We start from the raw sequence: 19,278 nt of genomic DNA, 5'->3' as shown, positions 1-19,278 counted from the left end.
GTAGCTGTGAGAAAAGCAGTGGAAAGTATATTTTGATTGCTTAGTGCATTCACTCTTATGTTTAGGCAACTAATGCGTGTTAGTTTGAAAAAGTCTTAGAAAAGTTGGTCAAACCCCTAGGTTAGAACCTACCGAAGTTGGTGGTGCAATAATGGGCAGCACCTCCCCTTCCCTCTTTATTCCCTACCCCTGTGCGTTCTTTTGTGCTCTAGGGAATTGTCCACGTGTGAGCATCTTGGGTGCTTGTGTATGTTTGCTTGTTTGTGTGTGTGTAGACGCCCACGCATGCAGGCAGGGTTGTTGGATTCCTGTTGGCTTTGGCTTCTTCTTCCACCTAAGTGCTTGGCTTTGCCTGGTCGTCTTCTGCATCATGTTTGCCTTCTTCCATATAGTTTAAAGTTGGCACTTGCGTTGTGGGTTTTGATGCTGGTGCTGCCAATGGTCCTCTCTCTCTCTCTCTCTCTCTCTCTCTCTCTCTCTCTCTCTCTCTCTCTCTCTCTCTCTCTGCGCGCTGCCCATCCCCAGCTGTAGCAGTGCGCGGCACAGCCGCTGCTGCAGCCCCACCTGCCACTGCCGCCCCTTGCTGCCCTGCGTGTCCGCGCGCTGCCCACCCCCAGCTGTAGCAGTTCGCGGCACAGCCGCTGCTGCAGCCCCACCTGCCACTGCCGCCCCTGCCGCCGCTGCCATTCGCTGCCGACTCCCCCTGTTGCGTCGCTCCCGCCATTGCCCCCGCCTGCTGTTGCCGCCTGCTGCTGAACTGCCCCCAGCCTCCCCCTCACACAGCCATCTCTCTCTCTCTCTCTCTCTCTCTCTCTCTCTCTCACACACACACACACACACACACACACACACACACACGGATACATACCCACACACACACTACACACATACACGCATACATACACGTACTCCCCTTCTCCCCTCTTCTTCACAATATGAAGAGAGGGTAGCTCCGAATACAACTATGTCTTCCCCCATCATCAAGACGCCGAAATCGACAATGAAGACAACCTTCATGCTCACGAACAAGAGGCTTGCACAATTGGAGAAGGACATGAAAGAATGGTGGATGGAGAGAGAGATATGGAGGGAGGAGAAAGCCACCTTCATCAAGCTATGGAACGAAGAAAAAGAGGACATGAGAGCGGAAATCCAAAACCTCAAAGAGTAGAAGGAGAGAAGGGCACGGGAGAACGAGAAGGAGAGGGAGAGATGGAGGAAAGAGCAAGAAGAGATGAAGGCACAAATCGACCTCCTTCATGCTTCCATCACATCCCTCACCCCCGAGGAAGGAGAGATTAAAGAGGAGGCTAAGGAAGCCCTCAAGGAGGAGATCACCAAAGCCCTCACCGCAAGCATTGAGGACAAATTAGAAGCCACCAAAGAAGGATGGGTCGAAGTGGTCAAAAAGAATATCAAGAAGGTAGCAAGAGAGGAAGCCCAAAAAGATGACGTACTCATCGTACACACAACCATCGAGGAGGAGAAAATGCGACAAGCTCGCCGTCTCAATGTGCGAGTGACCGGCATCAAAGAAGAAGAAGGGTCCACACCCGAGAGCGATGGGAAAGCCTTATGCAAGAAAGTGGGATACAAGGAAGAAGAGATCCCTTTCTCCAAAGTTTGGAGAGCCGGCAAAGATCCAAAGAAGAGAGCTCTCATCCTCCAATTCGCCTCCGAGGAGTCTCGAACTTCTTTCCTCCGAAAGAGGGTCATCTTGAGAGGGCTAGAAGGCCCCCCGATTTATCTTGATGATGACCTCACAAAGATGCAACAAGATCACCGCCGCACGTGCATGCCTAGAGTCCACCAGGCCCGCAAAGAAGGGAAGAAGGCAGTATATCGAGATGGCAGGGTTATCATTGATGGCAAGACCATCGCATAGGGACTCGCGGCCTGTGGGACACACGAGGAGATTCATGTCACGGTTTGGAATTGCAACGGAGACCTATGGACACACCCAGAGAGACTTGAGGAGGTGATGAGAGGTCGAGATATCATTCTACTTACAGAGACACACGAGAGCCCAGAGAGAGGGTTACCACGGATACATGGTTTCCAATGGGAGTCTCTACATCGGGGATGTATGCGCCAGCACACCACTCGCGGTTCAGGAGGAGTGGCTATACTTTTTAGACAGGGGCTTCACTGCAGACTACAGATTGTTGCCCGGGACCCACAGGCCCGATACATGTGGATTCGCCTCGAGCTCTCACGAGACAGGATCGTCTACATTGCCCTTTGCTACTTTGCTCCCACAGGCTCCAGATTAGCCCCTATTGAGCTGGAGTCACCGTACGCATGCCTCACGGAGGAGATTATGGAGTACTCCACACTGGGTGAAGTCTTCCTTATGGGAGACTTCAATGCTCGTACGCGCAGTGAGCAGTGTGAGACATATGACCACGAGGACCCAGAGGCACTACACACTCTAGATGAGGAGGCTACTATGAGAGATACAGCAGACAGAGCTCCAGTCACAGCCTACGGACGACACCTACTTCGACTTGGCTCCCAGCACCGTCTCGTTATTTATAACGGGATGGCCCAGTGGCCCACCTCAGGGGGCCTGACTTGTATGCCACATGGAGTTACAGAGGGAGGGGGGAGTACAGTCGACTATATTATGGGACCCAGGGAGGCTACACACCTTATCACATCCTTCACCATTCCACCCATACCCATCGGAGCCGACCACACATACCTCTCTTTCTCCATCACCGGAGATACCATCCCACATAGCTCCACAACACACACTCCACACACCACCATCCATTTCACACATGAGCTAGCCTCTCTTTACTCAGCCGAGGTCGAGCATGGCCTATGCCTCCTCCACCCATCCACACCACTCTCAGTTCTCACATCACATATCTCTTCCGTTCTCCACACTTCAGCTATTAGCTCTTTTCCACACACCACTCACACAGGACGCACTCCCCCCCCCGGGACTATGCCTCAGAACCGCTGGTATGATGATGAGTGCAGAGAGTTATACCGACGCCTCCGTGCACGGCGAGCCTTAGGAGAGATCACAGAGAGAGAGGCCAGACGAGATATGAAGACGCTGACACGCCAAAAGCGGCGAGCATTCGAAGAGGCACAGGAGCTTGAGCTATACCGCCTATTCATGAGCATAGATAGCGCGACGGCATGGCGCACCCTGCGCGAGCCACGTCTGACCACAGCTATTGAGGATCCACAGATATGGCATGATTATGCAGAGCGCCTCTATGAGGTGCCAGGGCAGCCTCCTATCCCACAGCCACATGAGCCACGCCCCACGTGCTCCTCCTTCTTTACAGCAGAGATGGTAGAAAGGGCCATACGCCGCATGCAGCACAGACGATCAGCTGACCACACTGGATTACAGAGTGAGCACATCATTTATGCGGCCTCCACTATAGCCCCGTTGATTGCACATGTCTTCAACCGGGCTATAGGGGAGGGCTTCCCAGAGGAGTGGACACAGCACACCATAGTGCCTATCCACAAATCTGGCGACACCCTGGACCCAGGGAACTACAGGACTATCATGATTGGCCACACGATGGCCAAACTATATGGAGCAGTACTTGAGGCACAGCTTAGCTGCTACGCAGAGACCGAGGGTTACGAGCTCCAGGCCAGGCAGGTTTCAGACGAGCTTTCTCCACCACTGACCACATCTTCGTTCTGCGCTGCCTCATTGATGGGGCAAAGGCGCGGAAGAAGAGGCTTTACTGCTGCTTTGTGGATTTCCGCAAGGCCTTTGACACAGTCCCACGCGAGAGACTCTTCCAGCGCCTTCACAGCATTGGGGTACCGACAGAGATGATTTATTTGGGCCATATATACTCTCTACGAGAGGGTGACGGGTCGGGTTCGTTGCCCAGGCGGCTTTTCAGAGACCATTGCTAGCACCATTGGTGTTAAGCAAGGATGCCCACTCTCCCCGACACTCTTTGGGCTCTACATCGACGAGATCTCCGACTACATACTACGAGCAGGGGGAGAGGGGAGCGACTTGGCAGGTACTCCGGTACTCCGGTCCACATCATGTTATATGCTGATGATATTGTGTTGATTTCAGAGTCACCCGAGGGCTTGCAACGCCATCTTGAGGCCTTGGACGAATTCAGCACACACAAGGGGTTGACTGTGAACCTTGGCAAAACCAAGGTCATGATCTTTCACACATCCAGTGCAGTGAGGAGCGCTGCCACCTTCACAGCAGCAGGAGGACAGGTTGATGTAGTCACCTCCTATGTCTATCTTGGCATCACATTCACCAGCCTACCAGGACCCTTCACTGTGAGGCAGGCTGCTGCTGACAGGCTCACCCGAGGATATGCAGCTCTGACCATGCTAGAGCGGAGATGCCACCAGGCACACTTTCAGGAGCCCCGCACGAAGGGCTGGCTTTTTGACACCTTAGTCACCCCGGCCCTGATGTACTCGGCGGCAGTATGGGCACCAGGATTGACGGATGACCAGTGGACACAGCTTGAGAGGCCACAGGTATGTATGATCTCACGCTTGCTCCGCAGCAAGAAGACGGTGCCACATGACATTATTAGAGCCGAGCTCGCCACACCACCTATGGTTGTAGAGGCACTATTCCAGACAGTCTGCTTCATCCAGAGGATGAGAGAGCTACCTCCTGACAGACTTACTCGTAGAGCATTTGAGGCAGCTATACAGCTATCAGAGAGTGGGCATGCGAGAGCTTGGTACTCACAGGTCAGAGCATGGTTTGAGGGACACGGTCTTGACATGGAGAGCCTACCACCATTCCAGTACGACCCCCACTCACCATCTGTTCACCTCTCTCGCAGTGAGAGAAACTTGGTATTGAGACAGGATTTGTGGCAGCTATACACTAGGAGAGTCTGGGAGTCACCTGGCTTGGGGACGAGGATGTCAGATTACAGAGACCAGTTTCTCACCATATTGTCTGGGGGGTTCATACAGAGACCACGCTATATGGACACATATATGCCACATAGCTCACGGGTGGCGATTGGTCAGCTGAGAGTGGCTTCACACAGGTTAGAGATTGAGATCGGGAGACATACTGGTGTTCCCAGGGAGGAGCGAGTCTGCAGAGCCTGCACAGAGGAGGTGGAGAGTGAGGAGCACTTTGTATGTAGATGCAGAGCATACACTGAGATCAGAGGCAGATATGAGGCCTTATTCAGAGGACAGCCCACTCTCCGAGAGATCATGGACTCTCGAGATCAGAGACAGCTCGGACGTTTCTTACTAGAGATACAGAGCCATCGGGACACACTACTACAGCCACGCACAGCTACACAGACAGAGGGGAGACAGTCGCAGCTCACAGACTTCTTTCAGAGGATTGCCACCCCTACCTCACCAGATACTCAGAGAGGAGTGACACTCCCACAGGCGGAGGTGAACCGAGCTAGACGACGACCACGAGTCACAGGCTACAGGGGCGTGAGCTCCCACCACCGACAGATCGAGGAGATCCGAGCCCGGGAGCGCCGTGCCACTGAGGAGCGAGTAGCTCAGATGAGGGCCGACCCGACAGCTTTCATCCGGGTAGCCTTGGCACCAGCCCCGCCCATGTACCACATCTTACATCCCCCCATTTGTACAGGATGGAGCTAGAGAGCTTGATGCATTCTCATGATTGTACTACCTTGAGCATATAGACATGCATATACCCCTAGAGATAGAACCCCATCCCTCCTCAGATACTCCATTACCTACATTCAGTTCAGTTTTGTATCAGTTTTGTTTCATTTGTCTTTCCGATAGACGGATGACATACACGCCATGTACATTTGATTTGTCTCATAGGCCGATTTCGGCCTGACATAGACGTTAAAAATCTTTCTTTCTTTCTTTCTTTTCTCTCTCTCTCACACACACACACACACACACACACACACACACACACACACACACACACACACACACACACACACACACACACACACACACACACACACACACACACACACACACACACACACACACACACACACACACACACACACACACACACACACACACACACACTCTCTCTCTCTCTGAAATTGGCCCGTAGGGCGGTAGACTTTGGCTTTCACCCGAAAACTTTACTTTAGACTTTAGGACATAAAGAAACTCTGCCAATAAAACCTATAATTGGAATTAACACTTTGAACACACACGGCTTGGAAGCTAGAGCGCTACCAAGCAAACACCGACAACCTGTTGGCCCCAAAGACTGGCGCCCCCTTTCGGTATTTCTTTATTCTTATTGCGAATAGACGACCCAAACACTTTCACCTATCTGTCACCAAGCTGTCCAAACCTATCCATGGCTGTAATTGCAGATTTTTGACCCAATTTCGCCAGCATAACGGGCAAAACCCTCTGTAGGTCAAAAGTACATGTCAAGGACACTTTCCCTTGCGGTTAGGAAGCTTTCTAGTGAGCTGCAGGTCAATTTCAGCGTGCTGTAATTCCTTGTTTTGACACTGTCAGGTGCCCAAAGCCCTGTTTAAGCATCCCGAGGCTTTCCGGAGGCTCCCTTGACGTTGTCGTGCAGTTTAGGTGCGAAACCCTAAACGTGCAGAAAAAGACAACAGGCTGTCATTTTCTGTTTTAGATCATTTTGGACGCACATGTCCACACGTGTCTTTGGTGCACCTAGCACACAATGGGACAGTTCCACTCTGAAACGGACGAGTTTTCACGCGAGAAAACTCCGTTTTTGCAATCCTTTGCGATGGAACTGTGCGTACTTGGTGGGGATTTGAAATTAGCTAATCCGGTTCCTGTTTAGAAGGCTCTTCCCTTGGCAAACATGCATAAAACCCACAGAACTGTACATGGTCATCTGAGAAGCCCAACTAGTGGGGCATTACCATATGTGCCTAGGGGAGAGAGAGATACGCGAGAGCAAATCATCGCACTACATAGAGCAAGGGAAAAGGCAAGCTTTCCATTAAGCTCTGATCACCTACACAGACATTGTAGTCACTTGAAGAGCAAAAATCAGTCCTCTCTCTTGAAATGGGCGCCATGGAGACTGTGAAAGTGCATCTGGAGCCGCCATGTGTTGAGTTTGCCTCTTTTGAGTTAATTTCCTAGTACCCACAAAGTAATAAGTGTAGCAAGGGGCCTTAATGACTTTGAACTGAGCCTAGACACCCGTTTAATGCTTGGATTCCAATGCCGACTGGCCCAACCATCTCATGGCAATCTGCCCTTCCCGATTGCGGGTGAAACTCTCGGCCATCGGCCGTTTCACATTGGCCACACAATGTCGAGCCATTTGTGACTTTAAAAAGAGGGTCCCAAAAATCATAAAAAAATCAAGGGAAAGAAACCAACAACTAAGGTTAGTGGTTGCCACAGCCTCGCGACATACGTCCCTCTTGAAATCGCAAACGTCCTCTATTGCATTCCGTATATACATGCCATTGATGATCTTGTGTTGTAACTTGTTAGTAGCCTTTTATCATCGCATGTACCCGCAAGAAAGGTCATAACACATAGATAGAAATGACTTAATGAGATCTTCATACTTTGTCATTTTCATCTATGATAGAATTGAATATAATACCTTTAACACTTGAAGAACGTTGCACACTTCTATTGCACTGAATCCGTATGTACATATGATGTGCTAGCTCCATCATTACCCCTCTTTTCAACACGTTGAGTTGGGGCATACGTAGGCTGTAACAAACTTGGACACCCCAAGTCAAGATTCTACCGCGACACAGCAGAGATTCACTTCAAAACAGTACACAAAGACGACACGGCCCTGCGTAGTTCTGTGCCCAGCGGTATTGGCCCCAAAGACTGGCGCCCCTCTCGATATTTCTTTTTATATTAATCTGTGTTCAAAGTACAAGAGAGCCGGCAGGTGTTCACTTTCAGATTCTGCGTCCGGATGCTCTGAGTAATGAGTAGGCCCGACCCACTTATTTATTGGTACAAGGGATGCCCAAAAGCAGAGCCCCAAAATTTTTTAACCCAAAACCTACTAACTCAAAAGCAATTATCCCAAAAGCTGCTAATAAAAATCAGCCAGCGTAATTTGCAAAAATCCTACTGCGTACGGACTGCCACGTCATCAACGAATTTCCAAATCCGGGTTGCCATGTCAGCATCCAATCAGTGCATTATCCGGGCGTCCGTACTGGCTGCCACGTCAGCATGCGTCTGTGTGTGTGTGTGGGCACTGCCACGTTATCAGTTTGTGACATACCCCCCTCTTGAAAGAATTGTAATCGCCCTCGATCACGCCTGCAAAAACAGAGAGGCCATAAACTGTCTTAGTCGACACTGATTGCTAGTACCGACGCACTAGACACGACACATCTAGCACTTGTACAAATCGAGAGTCACATCATAGGACATCGCATGACAAATCACATTCAAATTCATTCCAAATCTCAGACCATGATTAATCGGCAACGTATTTAGTAATCACATCTAGATCTAGTCGGGACCTTACAGATGCCCAATGAACTAATCCTTGTTGCAATGATGTCTATAGAGATTTATGAGACAAAAATGCTGCAGTTATTTTGTCTTTCAATTTCTGCAGTCAAACAAGTCAAGTACAAATCAATCATTTTTATATTTTCGTGAATTCTAGTTCATAAAGCCATACAACAGAATACTGTCAGCCCAACCGTATCCCTGAAACCCAAAGGGACATCAGTGACTCTATATTAAAATCGGGGTAATCCGTTAACAAAGGAGCGGAGTGACTCCCCTCTTGTGCAAGCTCGTTGCACTAGATTCACCCATGCTGAATTCAGGGTTCTATCGGAGTAGACTATGCTAAGCCGAATGCTTCAAGGTAAAGGTTGAAAATTTGAGGAGTATTTGCTAGGTCCTCCTCCTCCATCCACTTTGCATCCAATGCAGGATAGTTCTTGAATTTAACCAAGAACCGCCTAATCGCTTTACCTTTAAACTTTCTATCATCGTGTGCCAATATCTGTTCTGGAATGAGCATCTCCTCGCTTTCCTCCAGTTCGGGTTGTTCATCTGGCTCCCTATAATCGGGCATATCGCCTTTAAAAGGCTTTAATAGACTCACAGGAAATGCATTGTGAATCTTCCAAGTATCGGGCAGCTTCATTCTAAAGGAGACATCATTAGTATTTTATTTTATCTAGAAAGGTCCACAGTACCTCATGCTAAGCTTTAGAAAAAGCCGCTCCTTTCCCTTTTTCTTTCTTAGGCGTGCCTTCTCAAAACGTAAGAGCACCCAATCCTCTTCCTTTGGTTTCAAATCGCGACGGTGTCGATCTGCTGCCTTCTTGTGTCTTTCTTGAGATTTCGCTAAAGCCTCCCGGACCTTGGCAAAAGCAATGTCCAAGGCCCTCGTGTATTGGTGGGCTTCAAAATTCTTATCTTTCGCGCTAAGGAAGGGTGGAACCTTCATAGCACCTTCAATAATCTCAAATGGCGCCTTCTCCGTAGAAGAGTGGATCGTGTTATTGTAGGCAAATTCCACCAAGGGCAATTTTTTTTCCGATTGAGTCTTCTGATAAGAAATGTAAGACTTCAATAAATATAGTATGACTGAATTTGCAATCTCAGATTGCCCATCTGTATGTGGGTGGAAAGATGACAAGAACTGCAACCGTGTGCCAATGTTCTCCCAAATAGCCTTCCAAAACAAACTCGTGAATCGCGGATCTCTGTTAGAGACTATTCTGTGGCGTACTAATCGACCATGTCCTCAAAGCTTCTATGATGAATCACGGAAATAGTCAAGACTAACGGCTTCCGGGACAAAGCATCTGCCATCAAGTTCTTCTGTCCATGTACATGGACAATCTAGAAGTGAAACTGTGACAAGATGTTAGCCCACCGCGTCTGCTTTTCCGGAAGCTGCTTTTGTGACAAGAACTAGCTTAAACTCTGATGATCAGTGAAGACCGTAAAATTGGCTCTGAGTAGGTAATGTCGCCACTGAGTAAAAGCACGGATAACCGCCAAAAGCTCTTTCACATAAATCTGTGTTGTCAATTCCGGTCTTGAAAACAATCGGCTATCATAGGCAATGACATGGCCTTCTTGCATTAAGACCGCACCCAGACTACGACCACAAGCATCACAATACACTTCGAATGACTTTTGCAAATCCGGCAAACTCAATACTAGTCCCATAGTCAATTTCTCTTTCAATGTCTGAAAGGCAATCACCTCTGTCGTCCCCATGAGAAAGGGACTCCTTTCAATGTCAGAATGTGCAAACGGGAAGCAACCTCTGCAAACTTTCAAATGAACCGCCGGTAGTAAGAACATAAGTCCAAGAAGCTTCTAACTTCATGAATCGGGCCAATCACGTATAGTGTCAATCTTGACCGGGTCCCTCTGTACTCCTGCTGCTGAGACGAATGCGTCCCAAAAAGTGTATCTCCGGCAAGAAAAATTCACTCTTCTTGGCGTTGATAACTAACTTGTGATCTCGCAATGCCTGAAAGACCTGAAGCAGATGGTGTCTATGTTTTGCCTCATCCTTGGAGAAGACTATAATGTCATCAAAGAAAGTGCCGACAAAAGATCTGTACTTTCTGAAAATCCTATCCATCATTCGGTTGAAAGTTGGTGGAGCATTGGTAAGGCCAAAAGGCCTCACGAGAAATTTATATAAACCGAAGCTCGTCCGAAAGGCTGTCTTGTAAACATCTCCGGCTGTGATTCTGATCTGAGGATAACTGCTTTTCAAATCAATCATGCTGAAGCAAGAGGATTGTCACAAACTGCTGACTGTCAAAGCCCTGAAGAATGGGGCCAACTTACATATGCCGGCTGAGGGGCCTAAACCCTAAGAAGAAGATGTAGCAGAAGAAGAAGTCCTACCAACTTATGGGGACCCCGGCCCCAGTGACATAAAGGGATAAAATAAAGCAGGACTCACACACACTCACGCAAAGTGGATGACGTGGCAGCTGCACGGAAGTTCCTCAATTTACGATGATTGATGACGTGGAAAGTTGTAGAGATTTACGCGTTTTGCGCTGGTTGATGACGCGACAGGCTATACGGATTTCCGTAAATACGTTGGCAGCTTTTGGCATTGCTTTTGGGACCAGAAGCTTTTGAGTTTTGAAGGCTTTTCACTGTAACTGCTTTTCAGGCCAAGGGCCTTTGAATATGAGGTTAGGGCTCATTCTCTGGCATGCTTCCTGGAGAAGGTGCAGAGTCTGGAGTACTGGCTTGTACCGTGTTGATGCAATAAAAAGAAATACCGAAACGGGTGCCAAGGTTTGGGGCCAATACTCTCTGGGGTGGAATTCCGCCATTCCGTGTCGCGTGTCGTCTTTCTCTCTCTCAGTTCAATTGTTAATGAAGTGCTAAAAGTGTGTTCAGTCTGTTCTTTTCTATTGGCACGTGGTGCCCGTCTTGTGACAAGTATCCCTGTAGTCGGTCAAGAATATCATTGATCCTTGGAATCGAAAATCTGTCCTTGATGGTGATTTTATTGAGAGCCCTATAATCAATGCACATTCTCCAAGATCTGTCTTTCTTTAAAACCTACAACATCGGAGAGCAGTAGGGTGAAGTACTCAGCTGGATAAGACCGTTTTCCTAAAGGTCTTTCACTTGGTTCATAATCTCTTCATTCTGGGCTCGGCTAACACGGTAAGGTGGCCGGTTCGGTGGTGTGCTTCCAGTTATCAGATCAATAGTATAATCCTCAGGAGGAGATGGTGGCAACTCGCTTGGTAGGCCCTCAGAAAAGCAATCGGCATGAGTGTGGAGAAAATCTTGGCGTTCTTTATCAAGTTCAAACATATTCGTTCTGTGTTCATCATTTAACTCTTTCTAGTAGATCGAGTAAACAAACAGAGTGGATTTCATTAATTTGGAAACAGCTGAAGCGGATACAGTAGGGACAGACTCGCCCTTCAATTTCACATCAAGTACAATTTTTCGGCCCTTTTCATTTGTCAAAGTCGGTTTCTTCGCCCGATAGTCGACCACGGCGTTGTTCTTATGATACTAAGGGACTCCAAGGAGGACGTCATAACCTGCTAAGGGCATTATGTAAAAGTCCTCGTGCCCCAAATACCCCTGACAATGCAACCGAAGTTTGCCAATGTCAGGTGTAATGGCTATGTCCCGTCTGGGTGCCACTAGAACTGCCTCTGATGGTGGTCCATCCCATCGGGTGTAATCTCGAGCGGCGCCGCCAATTCAAGTGAAATGAAGTTGGCCTTGGCTCCTCCATCAAAGAAAAACAAGGCTTCTTGATCTTTCACTTTGCCCCAAGCTCAGCAAAGTTCTGTACTTTTATCAATCGTGCTTGGGTCAATACCCATGCGATCTGGAACTAGTCCTGCTTTCATCTTGCCTTTTCTGCCACGTTCCTCAGCTGCTCTTGGATTCTCTGGTCTGTCTTCATGTTGTCTTGCTGTGCCTTTTTGGGGCGAAGTCGGAGACGTGCCCATGTTCCCTGCACCTAAAACACTTCCCTTCTTTGATGTAACTAGCCCTGTCTCGAAGAGTGAGCCGGGGTCGTGTATCCTTGTCTTTCTTTTCTTGGAAACTCTTGTTCTTTCTACTTCCATTGTGAGAGGTCTGTTGGGTTCTCTGAGTCAAGATCTCATCAGTGGGGTAGGTCAAATTTTTCGAAGGTATCGCAAAACTCCGTTTCGCATGACCCATCAATTCTTGAATAGAATTTGACTTTTGTTCCAGGCAGTAGTCTCAGATCTTTGTAGGGAGTCCGCAGTAAAACTGCTAAAAGAAGAGGTTGGTAGAATAGAGTTCCAAAATTTCTCGCAATAAGCGTCCAAAGCATCTCCCTTGGTCATCCGAAGATGATTCCAAGCAATTCGTATATCTCGTTTGTACTCCCGAGTCGACCAAGAAGAAATAAAGAGCCTATTGAATTTCAACCATTTAAATGGAGCTTCCTTCCTCAAAAGAAGAGTGGACCACCCTGTTCGAGCATTTCCCTTGAAGAAGAATGTAGCCCTCCTAATCTTGGAGTGCTCTGAGTAATGATGTAAAATTGTTGAATGAAAATCAAAGCCCTCGGAGCATCTCGGAACCCAGAAAAGGATTCAAATTTAATCGACTGTCCACCTTCTTTGAATTCTTTCACTTTCTTGCTTTTGTCTTCGAGAAAGTCATATTGGTTGGCTCTGTAAAAATGCTTCTTCTTTGCATAAAACATGCGATCGTCGGAGTCCGAACTGTCAGAGGATGACTCCTCTGTAGGACTGTCAGAAACTGGGGGAAATCTAGGTTTCTTTGCCTTTTTCTTGCCCTTTCCGAAGCTTTGCTTTTTGCTTCGCTCTTTGTCTTTTCTGTCTTCCTCGCTCGAGTGAAAAGAGCTAGAAGAATTGTCAGAAGAAGAAGAAGCAAAAGAACTAGGTAGTCCTTTAAATCGTACACGCTTCTTCTGCTTTCTTGCCGATGCAAAAGAAGATTGACGACCCAAATAATCAGGGAAGTCAGTCCCCTTTTTGTGCTTTTTCTCTTGCTTTTTGGATTTGTTGTTTGCGTCCAAAAGCTTACTAATCTGTGCCTGAACCACCTCTTGTAATTCTTGCTTTGTAAACATTCCCTGAGAAGGAGGTTTCTTGATTGCCGGTTTAATGGGTGGTTGTGTGGCTGTGTGCCACTGGGTGTGCACTTCTGTGATGGATTTTGCTGAGACAAAAATTTTGCAAATTGCGGATCCTTCGCAATTTTAATCGTCTGCTTTGTGCACTCGTCAACATGCTGTCGACGTTCCATCTCTTCAAGTTCGTACTGAGTGGGATGAGGTGGTCCGTACTCTGCCTCTGTTTGATCATGAAAATCTTCTTCGTGATCTCCTGCCGCATTAGCAGATGCAGAAGAAGTCTACTGTTTTTTGTTGGAAGCCATAAGTGTCGCGAGAGAAGGATCGGATTTCCCGGTAGAAGAGAAATTGGCCACGCTCTGATACCACTGTAACAAACTTGGATACCCCAAGTCAAAATTCTACCGCAACAGAACAGAGATTCACTTCAAAACAGTTCACAAAGGCGACACGGCCCGGCGTAGTTCCGTTCATAGAGGTATTGGCCCCAAAGACTGGCGCCCCTTTCAATATTTCTTTTTATATTAATCTGTGCTCAAAGTACAAGAGAGTTGGCAGACCCTCGCTCACTCTCAGACTCTGTGTCTAGATGCCCAACCCACTTATTTATTGGTACAAGGGATGCCCAAAAGCAGAGCCCCAAAAAATCTCTAACACAAAAGCTTACAAACTTCAAAGCAATTATCCCAAAAGCTGCTAATAAAGATCAGCCAGCATAATTTGCGGAAATCCGTATTGCGTATGGGCTTCCACGTCATCAGCGTAATTTCCGGCGCAATATCTGGTCTGCCACGTCATCATCCAATCAACGAATTACCGGGTGTCCGTATTGGCTGCCACGTCAGCATGTGTGTGTGTGTGTGTGTGGACACTGCCACGTCATCAGTTTGTGACATAGGCTGAAACCTAAAGGCCTCAAGGTAGAGCTGTAGTACATTTGGAGTTTCCAAAAGTTCACACTCTTCCATCCAACTTTGCATCCATAGGTGGATAATTTTTGAACTTCATGAAGTATCGTGCAACTTTTCTCTTTGTTTTTCTTTCTTTATGTGCCAAAATCTGCTCAGGTACCAAGATGGCGTCAACTTCATCAACCGGTTGATATTGTGCTAATTCTTTCTATCTTTTGTGGTGCATATGCCCTATCAACTACCTCATTTTTGTGCTAATTTTTCCGATTTAATGCTTCTTTTAGTGCTAGGCTTCATTATGGCCGAGTCTGCCCTTGATCTCCGGAGTCATGACAGAAACTCAGCACGCTGAACTTTGTGTTGATGTATGCTCATGTGTGTGTGCGTGTGGTGTGTGTTGTGTTGGGGAGCATATGTTAGTACCTAGTTCTACACCCACTATTGGGCACTGACACGTTAGTGGGGATGTCGTGGTATTTAGTCAATACTATGCATGATGGAGCTGATGATTATATTGTCTTGTGGGTGACTACCATGGGGCTATACCTTGCACTTTCCTTCAAGGGTGAATCTGGGCTTATCCTGGATTCATCTAGGTATATCAACTTCATCAACTTCTGGCTAATCCTCCTATGGCATATCTTCTGGCACATCACCCACAAAGGATCTTAGAAGACTCACGCGAAACGCATTATGAATCTTCCAAGTGTTAGGCAATTTCAGCCTATAAGCAACATCGCTGATCTTATCAAGCACTTGACAAGGCCCATAGTAACGCATACTGAGCTTAGGATACAACCGTTCCTTGCCCTTCATCTTCTTTAACCTTGCCTTTTCAAACCTCAATAGAACCCAATCACCAGGTAAAAACAACAGTTCATGTCGGTGACAATCAATTGTTCTTTTCTGCTTTGCCTGAGGCTTCTCCAAGGCAACTTTGATTCTTACACATTTCATCCATGTTCTCAACATATCGATCTGCCTCAAAGATCTTGTCCTTTGTATGCAAAATGGGAGAAACCTTTTTGCCACCCTGAACAATCTCAAAAGGTGCCTTACCTGTGAACGAATGCACCGTATTGTTGTACGCATATTCAAGCATAGGCAAATACTGTTCTCACTTGCCCTTATTATTTGACACATAACATTTCAACAGATCCAACATAGTAGAATTAGCCTCTTTTGATTGTCCATCAGTTGTGTGGATAAAACGAAGACGAGAACTTGAGCGTAGTGCCCATGTTCTGTCACAAGACGGGCAACACGTGCCAATAGAAAAGAACAGACTGAACACACTTTTAGCACTTCAATAACAATTGAACTGAAACAGAGAGACGACACGCGACACGGAGTGGTGGAATTCCATCCTAGAGAGTATTGGCCCCAAACCTTGGTGCCCGTTTCGGTATTTCTTTTTATTGCATCAAATCAGTACAAGCCGGTACTCCAGACTCTGCACCTTCACCAGGAAGCATGCCAGAGAATGAGCCCTAACCTCATATTTAAAGGCCCTAGGCCCCAAAAGCAGTTTCAGTGAAAAGCCTTCAAACTCAAAAGCATCTGATCCAAAAGCAATGCCAAAACGCTGCAAACGTAATTTACAGAAATCCGTACAGCCTGCCACGTCATCAGCTAGCGCAATTTTCGGAAATCTGCCACGTTGTGAGCGGGATGAAAACACACAACGCCTCTATAATGACCCGACACACACTCTTGGGAAGATACACACACACACTATGGGGCACCACTCGGCTTAGACAACACACCTGGCCGAGACAGGGAACACACCTCTGGAGTGAGAGGAGAGAGACTATCCACTTGCCCACTCCAGACACGCACACACACACACACACCCAAAAAACTCAGCTCAAAAGAGGAGAATTTCTGATGTTTAGATACAATTGAGCTTGGGCCAACACCAATGGGGCAAATAGCTCACACAATATGGGTAAAATAAGCCAGATACAATCACAAACTAGAGCAGAAACTTCGCTCATAGGAGAAACTTACACAGAAAAACAGCAGGAAAAGAGTGAGGAATTTGGCAAAATGGACAACGCCATCGCGTCCGGAACGGCCCAAAACCCCAGTCTACAATGTCAAAGTGCTCAAATCCGACCTCGGATGAGCAGTTTACGACCAAAACAGGCTCCAAAATGAGCAAAATCACAGCTGCGGCTGTTCCTCCTCTCTTCTCCACGTTTTTTCTGGTCTTCTCTCAGTTTTTTCAGTTCCCACACTTAGATTTTTTACTTGGGCACCCTTGGCCTTTTAGATGACCTCAAACAGACCCCGAACAAGCCAAAAATTGACCTCGCAGTGCATAGTTGTCACCTTTTTGCATCATTCGCACACCTGAGACTCAGCTTTTTTTCAATAATGCATCTCGCCACCATGTGAAGTGGCCCCAAAAAGTGGTCCTAATGATGACCTTTCTGCATAACTCTCACGAGAAAACACCCACGTTGTGTCCGTCCTCATCCGCGTGCAAATATTAACCTCGTTCGCCCTCCTGGCGCCACTAGATGCCATCTGACGCACCTGCTGACCTCACGTCGTGGGCCCGCGGATAGCTTCCTCGAGAAGTTTTACGCGCTACCAACTCCTCCTTATTGTAGAAAAAACACACTAGTATTGATAATAGTGAAAATCGCTGCACTATGTACATGTTGTCCTACCTGTACACATGTGGGCCCCACGTAACCACCTGGCTATGGAAATTGGGTAATCCTTTATTTGATGCACCATGCATGTGTATGTACATATGCGCAATCCCTTGCTCAAAAAAACTCCTGACATAATTTGCCCATCCCCTAGTCTGCTAGATCATTCATGATCAGCAGCAGCAAAGAGAGATATGAGACTCGCCGCATCACAGATCTCCTCATCCTTCACCAACATTGCTTGCTCCACAGACATCTCATCTTGCTCCACCATCATCAATCTAGCATGATACAATTTAAGACGCAATCCATTTACCCTTGACTTATGTAGAACACCATCCAGGTTAGCCAGTTGATATGTGCCATTTGGAAAACACTCCACTACCTTGAAAGGGCCTTCTCACTTAATTTGAAACTTCTTTTGGAAGGTGTTGTCCAGCTTACTGTTGTAGCGCAAAACCAAGTCATGCTTCTTGATACCCTTACTTTTGACCTTTTCATTTATCTTTGCCAAAGCCCTATCTTGCATTTGCCCATAATGTTCCAATACACTCATCCTATCCAACTGAACCTCTTGTAGTTGTAAGAGCCTCTCTTCGAATGCATCACTAGGCGGCCCAAGCAACTTCTCTAACATCTTGATTGCAGGCAACTCTACTTCCACAGGCAATAGTGCTTCTTTTCCATACACCAAATGAAATGGAGTAAACCCTGTACCTGTCTTCACCGAAGTACGGTAAGCCCATAATGCACTAGGCAATTCCAAATCCCAATTCTTTCCTTGGTGCTCTGTCACTTTCGAAAGAATCTGTACCAACTCACCATTGAATCTTTCATTTAAGCCATTACATTGTGGGTAATAAGGAGTGGTATGCTGGTGCCTAATCTTCATCTTTGTGCATAAGAAGTCTTGCAGTTTAGCTCTAAATCTTGGGCCCTTATTTGAAAGTAGCTCTAATGGCACCCCAAACTTGCAACATATTTCATCATACACAAATTTTGCCACATCCTTTGCAATGATTTGTTTTACTGCTATAGCCTCTGCCCATCTAGAAAGATAGTCCACTGCCGTCAAAATATAGCTTTTGCCCCTGCTTGTGATAGGTAACGGGCCTATTGCATCAATCCCCCACTTTTCAAACACATTAAACGCCATAATGGTTTTTCGTAGCTCTGGCATCAACACTCTCTTCCCAAACGCTTGACACCTATTGCAAGACCTACACCAATGGTGAACATCCTTGTGCAAACTAGGCCATACATACCCCTCTTGCAAAATCTTATGCAAGGTGATCTTTAGAGCAAAATGGCCACCACATGCGCCTTCATGATTCTCTTCCAACACTCTGTAAAGCTCCTCCCGCCAAGGTACACGTCTCAACACGAGATCAGCCCCTTTCATGTATAAGACATCACCAATCAATTTGTACCTGTATGCTCTACGCACAAAGCCATACTTCTTAGACTTCTGAATCTCCTTTGGAATGATTCCTGTTAGCAAAAACTCCTCTTCTTGAGCCAAACTTTCCCGGCCATGATAAAGAGGTAAAGTGGTCCTCAACACAAATAGCTCCCCAATCATGCCTTGAGCTGCTTCATGTGCCTCTCCATTTGGAGCACGTTCAATGTGTCTGATGATCCATGCTTCGAACTTTTTTAACAGGCCTTTAATTCTGAAGCACATTTCCTTCAATGAGGTGTTCTTGCTCTTCCACACACCCAGCACTTGCTTCACCACTAACAAGGCATCACCTTTTATGCTCAACCTTCGAACCCCATGCTTCAAACAAATGTGTAATCCGGCTTCCAATGTAGCATATTCAGCCTCATTGTTACTACGCGCATCCAATTTGAACCCTCTCTTGCATACTGGCTTCCCCTCTGGATCATAAAGTGCTATACCCCCTGAAGCTGCATCGTGGCTCTTTCTGTATGAACCATCAAAGAACAACACATGTGCATTGCTGATCTGTGGCACTTCTTCAACTACCTTTCTCACCACCTCTTCCTTAACAATAAGGGGATTCTCCTTGTAGGTCAACAAATCAGCTAGGGTAGCCCTTGTACTATCTTCCACTAGAAAAGAGAACTCAAACTCTAGCAGCTCAATTACCCATTTCTTCACCACATTTGACATGTTAATACCATTAATTAA

The 19,278-nt window shown here is 47.0% G+C and overlaps 1 protein-coding gene across 6 annotated transcripts in view; it reads left to right on the top strand.

Annotated features, from left to right (window-relative positions):
• Positions 1–19,278, top strand: part of LOC147454863 (DEAD-box ATP-dependent RNA helicase 17-like) — a 130,367-nt gene that overhangs the window by 68,009 nt on the left and 43,080 nt on the right. The window lies entirely within an intron of this gene.

Source organism: Adiantum capillus-veneris, chromosome 7, assembly GCF_014529385.1.
Source record: "Adiantum capillus-veneris isolate H3 chromosome 7, ASM1452938v2, whole genome shotgun sequence".
Taxonomy (NCBI): domain Eukaryota; kingdom Viridiplantae; phylum Streptophyta; class Polypodiopsida; order Polypodiales; family Pteridaceae; genus Adiantum; species Adiantum capillus-veneris.
The sequence above is the reverse complement of the archived record's forward strand: the minus strand, read 5'-3'. Positions and strand labels throughout refer to the sequence as shown.